A 16,634-nucleotide genomic window follows, 5' to 3' on the forward strand; every position below is an offset into this window, starting at 1 on the left:
TTCTTTATAATATAATTCACCCTCATTGTAATGTGACCACAAATATTACTTCTACATTGTAAACTACGAGTTGTAATCGTTATAAAAGAGTAGTAATTTAAAAAAACACTAGCAGTAGCTTATAATTTTGGGGCAAACATGATTTTTTGTGCTACAAACTGAATCTGCACTAGGCTCAATTAAAACTTAGAAACAGAGAGGGTCCTATGTCTGCACACCTCAATTAGTGGTACTATCACTTGTACTAAGACTGTAATTTGGCTTCTTTTCTTCTACTCCGTAATTAGTCCTTACTCCATCATAAAGTATCCATTGGACTAAGCCACTAACCATTTGGCCATTGGAAATTTTCAAGAGAGGAACTTTCCATCTTTTCCTCAAAGATGGCAGCTATAAAATGAAGTGATATATAATTCAAATGTCAATAATGATACAAACAAAATTTAAGCAACTTCACTGCACAATAACATGTATCACCAGCAACTCCTGCCTTAGCTAGCAACGTAGATACCAACAAAGCTTCAATCAACTACTTATAAGTTGAGGGGCTGGGAAGCAAGTGCTCCCAGATGTACACAATAATTGATAATTTAAATTTCAGTAGAATCCACCAACAAGGCGATAATATGAGGTTTTGGTACTTTCTCAGGATGGGTGTATCAATCTTTATTGTGCATATAAGTGCCATCAATAATGCAAGCAAGATTGAGAATACGAGTGAGAATCTCTGTAGAGACAGGAGTACGAAAGAAAAAATCACACTACACTATTACGGAATCTGAATCAGAAAAATTGAAAAAGTTGAGAAGAGATATTTTTGAGATCTTATTAAGAGCACCCAACAATCCTTTATCACGTAAATGCTACAACAGTCCAATAGAAAAATAAAGAAGAGCAAGAAATAATAGTCGCTACAGAAAACTGAACAAAGAGAAAATAGAGTTCTAATAGAGAAAGGAACTAGAGTGGCAAGAGAGACACAAAGGAGCTTGTGCTTCTGCAGAAGTAGCTTCTCTTGGTGAAAGGACAGAACGCTGCTAGTATGTTAGGATCAATTAATCCTGCTTGCTGAAGTTGTGAAATTACATCTGCCATAACTTCTTGTCGCATAGTTTTCTTTTGTTCCTCCATTTTTTTCTCCACTTTTTGCATCCTTTCTTCCATTTGTTGCACTACATCATTTGTTGCATTTAAAGTTGGTCCAGAATTGTCAATTTTTGTTTTTAAAATAGTCTTTGTAACCCCCGCTCCATATAGTCTGAGACGTCCCAGAGGTTCAGGATCGATGACGGTTGAAAATGCATCGATAAACTGACCATTTGCGCTCATTTGTACTTCAATTTCTTCCATTTCAGCCTTAAAAGCATATCTAATAAGCACAGTCGTGTAAATTAAAATTTAGAATGAATATTGATATCAATAAAAATTTGTAAATCGATAGTATTCATATAATTTTACTAATTATGGTTTCATTCGAGGCCTTGTACAAACGCCCCGGTTTCCTTGTTCTTGTGACCATAAAGATCTCCTTTTGTGATATAGTTTTCCTATCTTTTTCCTAGTCACATAAAAATGGATATCAAAATTTTCTTAAATGAAAGATTAAGACTTGATAATAAATAAGAGAACACACCAATTTATTATGGACTAAAGCAAAACGCTTTTTGCCGGCAGTTTGTGGATTCATCAGCTTTTTTTAATTTACAGTATTTGTTGCAGATATTTTCTGTAAATAAATGAAACAACAATATTAATTGAAAGCATATGCGTGCTACAGAATATACTAGACAAAGTCAATGTTTCCTATTTCTAACACCAAAAGGTAAACTTAAATGCTATACCAGTGTAAGATAAGTTGAATATTAGAACAATCATCTAAAAACTAAAGTGTTTGTAACTGGTTATATGGTTCATGCTCTTCCATACTAGTTAATTGAATGCTATATGGTTCAATACTAATAAGTTGAACTCTATATTTTGTGGTAATTAAATAAGAACTCTCACTAAATAGTATACACTATAGGAAATACAAAAGAAAGGCAGTAACTAAATAGTATGCTTTCCCTTCTCAGTTGGATATAAAAAATGGCGTCATAGTGAAAATTTAGATCCCCAAATACAGTAATTTTAGATCAAAATAATCATTTATACATTTGTTGATCAAATAGAAAACCTTTGTGCTATATGAACTTTCTCAAAATTTATGTTTTCTGTTACTATCCTAAGCACAAACCCAGAAACTGGAGACAAGATTTTTCAATCTGACTTGGTGAATATACTCGTAAATATGCGTACGTGCATATTTTCAAGCACAAGTTAGTCTCGTCTTATGCACCGACACATCTGTCAAGCTTTTTAAAACTGTAGTTTACAAGTTACTACAGTTTGAGAAACAACTTCTAATTTATGTCTCTTGTATATATTTGAGAAACAAAAGCTAATTTAAAATCAAAATTGTTTCTCAAAATGCACCTTGAGAGGGATTAGATAGAAAAGAAGCAATAGCAAAAATAAACAAGCTACTGCAATATCATAGCAGAAGAGAGACGAAAGAAAGAAAAGAATGAAACTGTAGCTACGACATACTGCAACAATATTGCAACAGAGAAGAGAATAGCAAAAGAGAAAGTAAAAGAAAAAATAAGCTGAAAATTTGTGATTCTGAAATACATTTTACCTTGAATTTCTCATACTTCCAATATTTGAGGAGCTCTCTAAACTGACATTCTGGAATATGACCCGATTTTTTTGCCATTCGAACTTCATCATTTTCATATGGGTCATAATAATTTGTCTTCAACTCACTTCTATGCCTTCTCCAAGCATCTCGAATTGTTACCAAAGTCCATTTTTTTTGCAGCTTCAGGAATAATGTATTTCTCCTACAATTTGGTGTCATTCACTTAGTCAATAGATGTAAAATTCTTTAACAAATAATTAATTATTGAAAACTTCAAACCTTGGTATACTCCCATAAATCATTTTTAGTGTCCATGCTCCTCCAATCAAGTATATCAAATGGGCAAAGGGTCGCAGTTCTTGCCAATGTGCCTAAAAAAGCTACTTAACTTTGTTACAACATCATCAGTAGGACCAACAGGTTGATTCTTGCTGTTTAGCTGGATCAATTTACGCTCTTTTCGGGTATATACTTTAGGCATTTGCGTTCTACCTCTTTTATTTTGAGTAGGAAGGCCTTCAGCTACAAGAAAATAAATGAAATTAAAAAACATGATGAATTCAATAAGTTTCTAAGCTTATATGTTAGCTTGTTCTTCAGGTTCATTTGTTGGAGCGACATAATTCATTTGCAATTGATCCTCTAAAGATCGCTCCTCTACAGATTGCCCATTTGCTTCAGATGGTGGTGCTATAGGTGGTTGTTCTTCAATTAATTTTAGCAGATGCGCTTTCTCTGACTCTATAGCTTGAACAATTTATTTGTTGTCAATAAACGTTTTTTTTTATTTGCCAAAAATGATAATGATCCAAGTTTATCATATGTCTTGTTTTTTGCTTTTTTGTTTCTTTTTGGAGGTTCTTGTTGACTCATGACTATCTAATCTGTGTAAAAAAATGTTAAAAGTTATTTGTTAGCATAAGACTGAACAAGTTAAAAAAGTGTGGCAGTTAGAATGTTAACTTGTTAGTCCACAAAAAGTTTACCTAACGAATGTGACATGCCTATGTAAGGCAAAATCCATTTTTCTATGATACACCCATAACACAATGGGCAGTGCTTTATAAAAGAAAGTTACCTGAATCCATTTAGTAGACAACAGGCAGTACTTTTTAATTATTTTAACAAAATGACACAAAATAAGATACTTCCTCGACTTCCGCAGATACTTCCTCGACTTCAGCAGTTAATATTAATTAAATACAGGGGGCATAAACAACTCATTCCATAAAATCAACTACTAACCTGCTTTCTTATTCCATAAAAATAATAAAGAAATATATGAGAACCACCATGGTCATTTCAGAAAACATTTAAAGACTAAAGTTTCTTAACGCCAAAGAACGACAGAAGATCTTAGTGCATCTTTGGACAGAGATAGAGAGACTTGATCTATGGATAGTATTTATATTGTGAGACATCTTGAGAATATTTTTATATTTGTATTACCTAGCAAGCATAAACTCATAAACTTAATCCAAAATTTAGCCACAAGTGTTAAGCTCCTGAATCAAATAGAATTGAATTTTCACCATTTGTTTAGAAAACTTTTGAACTTTCATGAAAAATTAAAACTTTTGAAATGGGTATGAACCAAAAGGAAGAAACAAGAAGTCCCAATTCAGGTTACTTCAATGACACCACGAAAATACAATAAAGAACAATTATTAGTGCAAATTCACCAAGAAAAATTAAAACTTTTGAAATAGATGTGAACCAAAAGGAAGAAACAAGAAGACCCAATTCAGGTTACCCCAATCTCATCATAAAACACAATCAAGAATAGCTTTTTAATACAAATTCACCATAAAAACACAGTCAAGAAGAGCTATTTAGTGAAATTTCCCCATGAAAAATTGTATCTTTTGAAATGGGTGTTACCCAAAGCAAGAAAGAAACAAGACCCAAATCAGGTTGCCTCAATGCCACCATAAAAACACAATCAAGAAGAGCTTCATACTACAACTCCACCATGAAAAAATGTATGAACCAAAAAGGGAGAAGCAAGAAGATCCTATTCTGGTAACGTCAATGCCACAATACAAACCCAATCAAGAAGAGATTCATAGTGCAACTCCTCTATGAAAAATTGAATCTTTTGGAATGGGTGTGAAACTGAAAGAAGAAGCAAGAAGACCCGATTTAGGTTACCTCAATGCCACCTTGAAAATACAATCAAGAAGAGCTTTTTCAGTGGCCACTCCTACTCAACAACTTGCTCTTAATAGGTTGTGGATTAGGGTAGGGATAGCAAAACTGAAAATTTACCCCTTTTACAGTTCTTCTAGATTAATCATTTTATATTAGGAATACCCACAAAATGAAATTCCTAAATATTACAGCATAATTACGAGAAATCACATTTTCTGGCAGCCTAAACAAGAAAATTGGATCAAAAGCAAGAGGGAGAACAAAATCTGAAAAAGCCGAAGTACAGAACAATACTTTCAAACTTAAAACCAACAATAAATTTCAGTTCACATTGACAGACCTAACTCAAAACAGAAATCAAAATTCTCAAAGTTTTAGTACAAAATCACCTATAAATCAGAATTTGAGTCATAAAATTAAAACCCGTCCTCTCAAACACTTTTCATAGAGAGTTATCAAATCTACACCGAACTTGAAATACAAGCTCTAAACCACAAATAAATTTTATGGCAGACCTAAACTAGAACAAATAACATAGATTTCAGACAAATCCATAGATTTCAGGCAAACTCATATGTTATTCTTTAAGATTTTTCAAAAATCATTCAATGGAATTGCTGATTGTGCAAAATAGTATATGGGAGTTTTGAAATCATGGAAAAACAGAGAAGAATTAAAAAAGAGTACCTTTATATGCAAAAGACCACTGGAGCTTCACATTGTATGAGAAGTTGTTGTCAAAGATTACCACAGGAAAGTTCCTCATTCACCAGAAAGATGTTATTTTGCCAGAGAAATTTCCCAGGAAGCTTTGCCAAAGACCTCTTTGTCGAAGACCGACCACTGGAAAAAGGGTTTTCTGAAAGAACGAAGAAGGCTAAATGGGTTAATTAGAGTTTTCTAGAAATTGAGGGGAAAAATACGTTTTGCACGTTGCTAAATTAGTGGAGGGAAATATATTTTGGGGACAAAAATTAGTATAATATTTTTCCTAAAATAACTGTTGCTAGAGATCACTATTGCAACGATTCTAAAATTTGTTGCCATAGATGCTCTATAGGAACGGTTGTATGTGTGATGCTACGGTTAATTTTAATAATTGTTCTATAAGAGCCAAGGATATACTGCAATAGTTACAACCGCTGCAATAGATAAGATATTGCTATAGTTGTATTAAGCGTTGCCGTATGTCAAATTTCTAATAGTGTCTGGAATGGTCAAATTAGGCTAGTAGCATGGTCAGCACGAGCATCGAGGCAATTGATGCGAGTTTGAGGCCACTTGGCACTTTAGTGTTTGAAATTTGGTCAAAGGTTGACCTTGGTTAACATTCTTGGTAAATGCGCTCGGATGAAAAATTTTCAGGGCGGTTAGCTCCAATATGTAGAGTTTGGTCTAAAACGACCTTTCATTCATGTCCCGAGGCTTCTGGTCTCATTTCGAGCCTTTTCGTGGAAATGAAAAAAATTATGCTACGGGTGTGGGACCCATATTTTATCGAGACGACTTCGGATGAAAATTTCAACTGCGTCATTCAATCTAGAATATCGAATTTAGTGGAGTAGCATAGTTTGTTTGCTCGCACGGGATTCCAAATGAATCCCAAGCACCCCATCGGAGCTTTTCAAAGCCCAAGTTTGAGTTGGTACAGCACCTATGGTGCAAGCACCATTTCTCATCACGTTTGCGATCCATAGGCGTCGCAATAGCGTAGCCTTGTCTCCTAGACCTTCGCGTTCACGAGGCTGGTGGTCGCTATCGTGATGTATTAGCTCAGTTACCTTTGCGATCAGGAGGCCAAAGGCCACGATCGCGATGCATTGTCTCATCTAGTCTTTTAATATAAGACCATACGTGAACCAACCCCGACCCCCTTACTCTTTCTTCGATTTTAGGACCTAGGGAGCTCCATTTTAGGCAATTTCAAGTGCATTGGGTTTGTGGGAATCGTGGCTATGTTTTGGTAGGTTCGAGGAAGCGTGCAAGGGATCAGTTTGAGGTAATTTTCTCCCTAAAATGGCTGCCCTAGCTAATTTAGGCTTTAAATGGTGTTTTTAATTATTGCAATCATTTCGGTCATTTTGAGCATCGATTTGTGCCCCATTTTGGGATAGAATCTCAATAATGTGCTTATAAACTTTTCATGGAGTCGGTTTTGGAATTCGCATCATGGGTCCCACAATCCCATTTTGACCCAATTTTTGGTCCGTCTTCGAAAAATATGAATATAGTGTCAAAGTATTTGTATTGACAATGTGATAACATTTTGATAGTGTGGAGGCATTTGGTGTCATTTTTGGAGCAAAAAGCTATCGAAAAGTAGACTTGGAGCACGCGTGTTCGGCTTCGAGGTAGGCTACGGTCTCCTTTCTTTTGATTGAGCTTCATGAGGTATTGTTTGTTATAAATTACTTATGGTTTGGATTGTATGTAGCGGGTTAGGTTTGATTTCTAGATTTTTGGTTTCCTATCCCGGTATGATCCTTAGGCTAGGTTGCCTTTATGAGATATCTAGTCTAGGTGGTAAGATTGTTGATGATGCTTTAGTTTGGCCTTGATTAGACTATTTGAGGTGACTTATTCGATGTTTATGATGGCTGGCGGATTTGTGCCTTAGACTTGAGGTGTGGTTTGATCCTTAGTGGTTGTAGCCGTTGTTTGCGTGAGTTTATGAGACTTATTGTCCTTTACTATTGTAGAACACTTATGTTGGAGCTCTGGTGTAGTGATTTTCACCCAATTAGGCTTGTAAATTACTATCGGGACCCATTTCTGGATCTAGAGCTAAAATTCCCTATGTTTTCTTGTTGTCGTTTGGCGGGGCTAGCTATGGTGGTATTCTCGAGGTTGTGTTCCTAGTTGGATCGGAGGTATTGATTGACTAATTGAGCACTTGTTTCCTCATTCCCTCCTCTTTGTTACCCAGTAAGGGTTGAGTTCTCTTTTGGACCTTGTGATTGAGTTAGAGAAGTAGAGTTGAGCTTTAGGCCTTGAGTGGAGGTTGGTTGCATTTGTTAGCGTAGTTTTCATGCTCTAGAGGGTAAGGTGCTAGTGGCGTCACTATTCTATGTGATTGTGCGTGTTGTTTTGGTGCTAGTAATGGCATGCATTGCATTGGATCATTATTTTCTCACGGATGTAGTCGACCTTGGTGCATGTATTGGTTCATGGCATTGATTTAAGAAAGCTGGGTTGAAACCCAAACTATTTTATACTAATTTTCGAATGGGATCGTACTACCTTTATTACTACTATCTTGAGTGGACTAGAGGCATCGAGGATGCGCTCATTTTATGATATTGGTTCGAGGCATCAGGGATGCGCTCGTTTTACTATATTGATTTGAGGCATCGAGGATACGCTCATTTTATGATATTGGCCGGTCATGGATATTTTTGACCCTTTCTATTCTTATTTGACTTTTTATCTCCGATTACTGCGAAGAAAAGGATCTTTGATGATCGGACATACAGATTGATATCTATATTGATATAAGACCTAAATCGAGACCATGTAGGTATATAGGGGCATTTCCAAGCCCCCCAAGACGATCCCATAGAGGTGCATGGGTACTACTTCTTGCTTGAAACTAGAAGTAGGTGTATATATCTTGGTATGAGGTACTTGGCACAGATGGTACTACTGGTTTTATTGCATGAATCTCTTTCATATATGCATCACCTATCACCAGCATAGTTGTTTGTACATGTCGGTAGTATGGGATGCCGTGTGGGCTTACCTATTTGTAAGTGGACTTTCTGGGCACATAGGGGCTCGGGAAGTATTGTCTTACTATTTTCGAACTTCTGACGGTATAAAAGGTGGTCTCTTGTTTGAAGGTAGTTACTGCCCTTATTCTTATTTATCTAACTTTTTGTGTAGGGATTTAGCTGATACAGTCCTTTGGGCCTTTATGTGATATTTGTGTTTACTTTGGTTAGTAGGTTGTCACTTAGTGGTTTCCCTCTTTCATAGTGAGTTGTCGTGCTTATGTCTTAGGCCGGCGCAACTAGGTACAGCCTTGCTAGTTTCCTATTTTTTCTCTCTTTCTATATCTGATGCTTCTTATTGTAGGCTTCCATATTATTCTTGTTAGTTACTTGTGATATATACTCCTTGTTTACATGTTCTTTATACTTGTTTTTTCTTTGGAGCTCAATGAGTGCCACTTGTTGGTACTCATACTACACTTCTACACCTTGCAGTTCATAGTACGGGTTTTCACTACTGATTTGGATATCGTGCTGAGCAGCTCTTGGATTTTGGAGACTTAGGTGAGATCTTGGCATTCAGAGTTGCCTATCTCCTTCATTTTGGACTTGGACTAGTCTTTATTTGATATTCGGAGACAGCATATAATTTTATTACTATTATTGTATATATATAAACCTTGTACTTCCTTTTTTATTTTAGTAGCTCGACTATTGGCTGATACCAGTTCTTGGGGGTTATCTTGTTGTATTGTTATTCTTCTTCTTTTCTTATTATTAATATTATTATTATTTGATTATTTCCTTCCGCTTGTGATGGTCTGTTGCCTATGGTTTCGTACTATGGGGTTAGGCTTACCTACTTGTGGGTTGATAGTAGATGCCCTCATAACTTGAGAAATCAGGTTGTGATTGAGGAGTATCAGAGCTTAGGTTCTCCAGTATCATCGGTATAAGAGTAAGTGCCTAGTAGAATCCTGCGGATCAGTGCAAAGATGTTCATATCCTATCTTCAGGAGGCTATAGTGCATTTCAGGGAAACTCTATTCTTGATTTCTTATCGTGTGAAACATTTTTTGATCAACCTCTAAATACTTTCTTGGAATTCATTCCTCCTTAGATGGACAACATGAGTTTTTCGATGGGCATGGCTAGAGCATTAGCGCATATTACCCAGGCTTTAATAGTATCTATGATGTTCCCGTCTCTTTTGGATCTAGCATTGGAGATTTAGCATCTCGATAAGCATGCACCACAGGAAGGTGTGGTTTTGGGTGCATCGAGCGGTTCTTATCCTAGAATTGGATTTGTTGGTCCTCAGCAAGGTTCTTCGCCGATTTCAGAGTATATGATTGATTTTCTTAAGTGGGTTGAACAGACTCTCCCCTTGTTTTCTACCGAGTGAGAGTTGATTCAGGCATTTATTGATGGATTGAGCTTGCCTCTCCATTTAACATCACAACACTTTATAGTTGTTGGGTCTATTCTTCCCCAGGTGGTCAGTTATGTGAGGTCGATGGAACATGCATGTATGAAGACTTACAAAGGTGGAGATAAGGGATCCCACCGTAAGCATAGTAGAGTTAGCATCTCGCCCCGAGGTAGGCATCATCCTAGTAAAGGTCAGCCTGACTCTAGACCTACCCGACCCATGACAGGAGCACTTCAGGTTCTAGGTGGTCCTATGACAGGTTTGGTACCCACGGTGGACAGATTTCATGATAGACTTCTCAGGGTTTGCTATTCGGATATTCTATTTTTGGGGCTTATACTAATTCAGCTAGTTCATCTCAGCGGGTTGCATTCAATGGAAAGTTCAATACGTGCAATGAGTTTGGGCATCCGGCTAGGGAGTGTCTTATAGTCACATATTGTAGGCAAGACGCTCGACATGATTGAATTCATAGGGTCAGGGATAGTCAATTAGAGGTGGTGCCCCGAGTGTTGAAGTTAGTTGTATAGGTGTTCAGTTCGGGGCCAGACGATTCCATCTCATGCTTCTACAAGTCAGATCGAGGATGAGGCTCCATGTATCAATCAGACTTGCATAAATTTTATTTCTAGGACTTTTCTTTCTTGTAGTATTTGGGTGTTGGGGTTTTCGTACCCATTGACGATTACTTGTCTTGTTAGATCTATATTGTGAATCTGGTAGTTACTTTACATAGACTTATGTGGGCGTGCTTACTTAGCTTGATTACTTGCCTATTGGTTACTTTGACAGCCTTACTTGAAACTATATGTATATGTTTATCATCCCTAGATGATCTCTTTTATTAGTGGATCATACTGGTTTTATGTTATGTTGCAGTAGTGGTAGAGTTATAACTTGTGGATGTTGAGCTTAGTTAATTGCTCTATTAGGTTTTCGTTTAGCCGTTCTAGAGTTTTCTAGGGTGATTCTTCCCCCCTTCCTAATTTACCCCTTCATAATGTGCTTATCTGATGTGAGGTTACTGCCAAGAGAAGGGTGTGTCATTAGTTGAGGCCTTTGTGATCTACTGTAGATCTTGTTCGTGATTCTTCCTTTTTTCGATTCGTGTTCTTAGTTCCTAAGGTGGCGAAGTTAAGGTTTGCCCTTCAAATTTGGCTAGGTTTTCTTTTCATGGTAAGTTTGATGGCTAAGTTATCAGTTCAGTTGGTTCTATGTTGTGATGTCAGATGGCAATGTTGAGTTGGGAAGGCTAAAATGGAATTTTATCCTTGTCCATTCTAAGATGGTGATTTTTTAGCTTGAAGAGTCATGTAAAAGGATTCTATCAGATTAATGGAAATGGTGATCTTCTTATGCTTGTGACCGACCCATAAGTAGCAGGAGGGGATGATTGTGGAGTGAGAGCATTCATATTGATGAGTCTTGATTATCAGAATTGCCTTGGTGTGCTCTTGTGACTTATGGACTTTTAGGTGGTTAGTCAATACGTCTCAGAAATTTCAGTCATAGGCTTATTTTAGCTTACAAACAGGGCTACCTTCAGTTTTTTTTGCGATTCCGTGTTGTGACTTATTCTACCGATAAACTATAGCTGGTGTGTTGATGGTTTAAGAGAGTCAAATTGTTGAATTGGGTCTTCTGTGGTGGTGTGCTTTGACTAATTCAGGCTTTGGCTTCCATGGGCGAATGAAATTTCTCTTAGAAAGCTCAGCCTCAAGATGGAGTCAAAGTAATTTGTGGGATCATCTCTTGGTTTCTTGTTCAGAGTGCTAGGTTTTGTGTGTGTCAATGTGGTTAGCTGGCAGCATTCTTGTGGCGTACCTTACCATGTTTTAGTTTTCTTTGGTTCATTTTTGATGGGTTGATCTATTAACTCGCTACCTGCTGGCTTAGCCTTTCTAGAGTTTGAGTGGTTATCTCAAAATCGCATTGGTGGGTCGAGTTGTGGTATTTGCTACGATGGTTTGGCTCTATTGGGTTGCTTTTCGCAGGTTTAATAAGCTAATAACTTCTTATGAGGTCAGTTTTGCTCCTGGCTTGGTGGTTTACTCAGATTTGCACTAGTGGAGTGGTGCATGGACTCATGGCATCAATTGCTATTTCTTTTGATTTTAGATTTTCATATTGATTCAGTTTTCTAGGAGTCCCGTTGGCAGCAAAGTGACATTGGAATTGGCCTAAGTGCAACTTTTTTTCCACCCTTGGATTTTGTTATCCCTTGGAGTTTTCAGTTTTGAAGGATAGATTTCAAACTAAAGTTATTGGTGTTGGGAGTTATTGGGTTTGAACTTTGGGTTTGTGCAATGGGTTGAGTTGCTTATTTTGAGTTCTTTCTGCTCTTCGATGCTTAGGTGGTGCTTGTCTTTCCTTTGTATTTATTTGGGCAGTGTTCAGATGGTGCGGGAAATTGTTACTGTGGTTTAGGATGGGTAGGATATCCATGATGACTAAAGAGTCTTGAGTATGGAGTATAAAGCAAAAGATTCAATTTGGGAGTTATTTAACATTTTCTCTTGTCTGTTGGTTGCCTAATTTTGAGATATCTGTGCGGCTTTGGTTTATCTCAGGTAATTCTGTTGCGTTCATTTGGGTTTGCTCTTGTTGAGTGGAAGTCAGTATCAGAAGAGAGGAATTGGAAGTTGGGTTGAGTTATGAAGAAGAAAAGTTAATTTGGGATTTTTCTCTTAGCTTGAGTTCTAGGTTGGCGTTGCCCGACTCGAAAAGGTACCTGTAGGTCTGGCGGAGCTTACGGGCATAGCTTCCTAATCTTTTTATGCCCTTGAGTTCCTTTCTATCCTTTGACTTTCGAGGATGAAAGACTTTTTAGTAATGTATGTTGCAACGACACTCCAGGTTATTTTTTTCCTTTTTGATATTTTTAGCATTTATAGCTTTATTGTAGTGACCCAAGTTATTTATGACTTGCTAGCACTGACAGTTCAGTCTCCTGGTCATTCATTTGCATTTTATGCCCGTTTCCCTGTTTTGGAGCTCTTGGAGTTTGAATGATTGACTTCAATCAAAACTCCAATAAAATGAGCTCAGAAAGGAATTATGATGGTTTCATCAGCTTCAGAATGTCCAAATTATTCTAGTAGCATGGTCGGCACGAGCATCGGGTCAATCGGTGCGAGTTTGGGGTCACTTGGCATAAGATTGACCTTGGTGAACATTCTTGGTAAACGCACTCGGATGAAACTTTTATCAGCACAGTTAGCTCCAAAATATTGTGTTTGGTCTGGAACGACATTTCGTTCATGTCACGAGGCATCCTGTCTCATTTTGAGCCTCTTTGTAGAAACGACAAAAAATATGCTTGGGTATAGGACCCACATTTTGTCGAGACGACCTGAGATGGATATTTTGGCTGCAACTTTGATTTCAAAACATTGATTTTAGTAGGGTAGCATAGTTTGTTTGCAGCAGAGATTCTGAATGAATCTCGACCACCCCCATCGGAGTGTTTCAAAGCCCATGTTTGAGCTAGTGCAGCACCTGCTGGTGCATGCACCATTGCTCATCGCATTTGCAATTTATAGGCATCACAATCGCGAAGCCCTATCGCCTAGACCTTTGCCTTTAGGAGGATGGTGGTCGCGATCGCAATGTACTGGCTTAGTAACCTTCTTGGACACGAGGCCAAAGGCCGCGATCGCGATGCCTTGTCTCATCTGGTCTTTTAATTTAAGACCAGACGCGAACCAGCCTCGACCCCCTTACTTTTTCTTTGATTTTGGGAGCTAGGAAGGTGATTTCAGGTGCATTGGGTTCGTGGGAGTTGTGTCTATATGTTGGTATTTTAGGGAAGCGTACAAAGCATCGGTTTGAGGTAATATTTTCCCAAAAGGGGCTGCCCTAACTTACTTTAAGCTTTAGGCTGATTTAGGTCATTTTGAGCATCGATTTGTGGCCCATTTTGGGATACAAGCTCAATAATGCATTTAGAATCTTTTTACTAAGTCATTTTCCAGATTTGCATTGCAGCTCCCATAATTCAATTTTGACCCAATTTTGGATCTATCTTCGAAAAATATAATTTTAGTGTTAAAATATTCGTATTGACAAGGTAATCAAAAATTTGATAGAGAGGATGCATTTGGAGTTGTCTTTAGCGGAAAGCTATCGAAATATGGACTTGGAGCGCGCGTGTTCGGCTTCGAGGTAGGCTACAGTCTCTTTTCTTTTGATTGAGCTTCATGAGGTATTGTTTAGTATAAATTACTTGTGGTTCTGATTGTATATGATGGTTTAAGTTTGATTCCATGATTTTTGGTTTCTTGTCCTGGTGTGATCCCTAGGCTTGGTTGCCTTTATGATATTTCCAGTCTAGTTGGTAAGATTATTCATGATGTCTTAGTTTGGCCTTGATTAGCCTATTTGAGGTTTCTTATTCGATGTTTATGATGGTTGGCAAATTTGTGCCTTACACTTGAGATGTGGTTTGATCCTTAGTGGTTGTAGCCGTTGTTGGCGTGAGTTTATGAGACTTATTATCCTTCATTAGTGTAGAACACTTATGTTGGAGCATTGGTGTAGTGGTTTTCACCTAGTTAGACTTGTAAATTACTGTCGGAACCCATTTCTGGATTTAGAGCTAAAATTCCCTATGCTTTCTTGTTGTCGTTTGGGAGGGCTAGCTATGGTGGTATTCTCGAGGTTGTGTTCCTAGTTGGATTTGGATGTATTGATTGACTAGTTGAGTACCTGTTTCCTCATTCCCTCATCCTTGTTACCCAGTTAGGGTTGAGTACCTTTTTGGGCCGTGTGATTGAGTTAGAGGAGTAGAGTTAAGCTTTAGGCTTTGGATTAGAGGTCCATTGCATTTATCAGTGCAATTTCATGCTCTTGAGGGTAAGGTGCTTGTGGCGTCATTATTCTATGTGATTGTGCGTGTTATTTTGGTGTTGGTGATGGCATGTATTGCATTGGATCACTATTTTCTCGCGGGTGTAATCGACCCTAGTGCATGTATTGGTTCTTGGCATTGATTTGAGAAAGTTGGGTTAAATCTCAAACTTTTTTATACTAATTTTTGAATGGGGTGTACTACCTTTATTACTACTATCTTGAATGGACTGGAGCAATAAGGATGTGCTCATTTTACTATATTGATTCGAGGCTCAAGGATGCGCTAATTTTATGATACTGGCCCGGTCGTAGAGATTTTTAGCCCTTTTTATACTGATTTGACTTTTTATCTCCAATCATCGTAATGGAGCGGATCTTTGATGATCGGACTTATAGATTCACATCTATATTGACATAAGACCTGGATCGGGACTAGGTAGGTATATGTGGGCATTCCCAAGCCCCCCATAGCAATCCCAGAGAGGCGCATGGGTCCTACTTCCTGCCCAGGATCAGACATACAGATTGATATCAATATTGATATAAGACCTGAATCGAGACCATGTAGTTATATAAGGGCATTCCCAGGCCCCCCATAGAGATCTAGAGAGGCGCATGGATCCTACTTCCTGCCCAGGATCGACAGTAACTGTATTTATCTTGGTATGAGGTACTTGCGACAGATGGTACTATAGGTTTTATTGCATGAATCTCATTCATATATGCATTGCTTATCATCAGCATAGTTATTTGTACCTGTCGGTAGAATGGGATGTTGTGTGGGTTTAACTGTTTGTGAGTGAACTTTCTGGGCACACAGGGACTCGAGAAGTATTGTCTTACTATTTTCGAACTTCTGACGGTATAAAAGGTGGTCTCTTGTTTGAAGGTAGTTACTGCCCTTATTCTTATTTATCTAACTTTTTGTGTAGGGATTTAGCTGATACAGTCCTTTGGGCCTTTATGTGATATTTGTGTTTACTTTGGTTAGTAGGTTGTCACTTAGTGGTTTCCCTCTTTCATAGTGTGTTGTCGTGCTTATGTCTTAGGCCGGCGCAACTAGGTACAGCCTTTCTAGTTTCCTATTTTTTCTCTCTTTCTATATCTGATGCTTCTTATTGTAGGCTTCCATATTATTCTTGTTAGTGGCTTGTGATATATACTCCTTGCTTACATGTTCTTTATACTTGCTTTATATTTGGAGTTCAGTCGACCGATGCCTACTGAGTGTCTCTTGTTGGTACTCATACTACACTTTTGCACCTTACAGGTCATAGTACGGGTTTTCACTACTGATTTGGATATCGTGCAGAGCAGTTCTTGAATTTTGGAGACTTGGGTGAGCTCTTGGCATTCAGAGTTGCCTATCTCCTTCTATTTTGGACTTGGACTAGTCTTTATTTGGTATTCGGAGACAGTCTGAATTATTAGTATTATTGTATATGTATAAACCTTGTACTTCCTTTTTTAATTTAGTAGCTCTACTACCGGCTGATACCAGGTCTTGGGGGTTATCTTGTTGTATCGGTATCATTCTTCTTCTTTTCTTATTATTAATATAATTATTATTCAATTATTTCCTTCTGCTTGTGATAGTCCATTGCGTATGGATCCAGACTATGAGGTTAGGCTTACCTACTGGTGGGTTGATAAAAGGTTCCATCGTGACTTGAGAAATCGGATCATGATACAGATGAACCATATGTTTCCATAGATTCAGATATAAATCGTTAGATATGACCATCGATTATTTGATTTATCTTTTCAATTATTACTAATTAAAATTAGTTGTTATTTCAATATATTGATG

The 16,634-nt window shown here is 37.7% G+C and overlaps 1 long non-coding RNA gene across 1 annotated transcript; it reads right to left on the minus strand.

The window, feature by feature from the left end:
- Positions 1–801: 801 nt before the first annotated feature.
- Positions 802–5,727, minus strand: LOC129882617 (uncharacterized). Its single transcript, XR_008765810.1, has 4 exons — positions 5,519–5,727; positions 2,960–3,202; positions 2,678–2,882; positions 802–1,369 (listed from the first exon to the last, which is right to left on the minus strand). It is a non-coding gene; the product is annotated as an uncharacterized LOC129882617 (long non-coding RNA).
- Between the last annotated feature and the right edge of the window lie 10,907 nt (positions 5,728–16,634).

Source organism: Solanum dulcamara, chromosome 3, assembly GCF_947179165.1.
Source record: "Solanum dulcamara chromosome 3, daSolDulc1.2, whole genome shotgun sequence".
Lineage (NCBI taxonomy): Eukaryota > Viridiplantae > Streptophyta > Magnoliopsida > Solanales > Solanaceae > Solanum > Solanum dulcamara.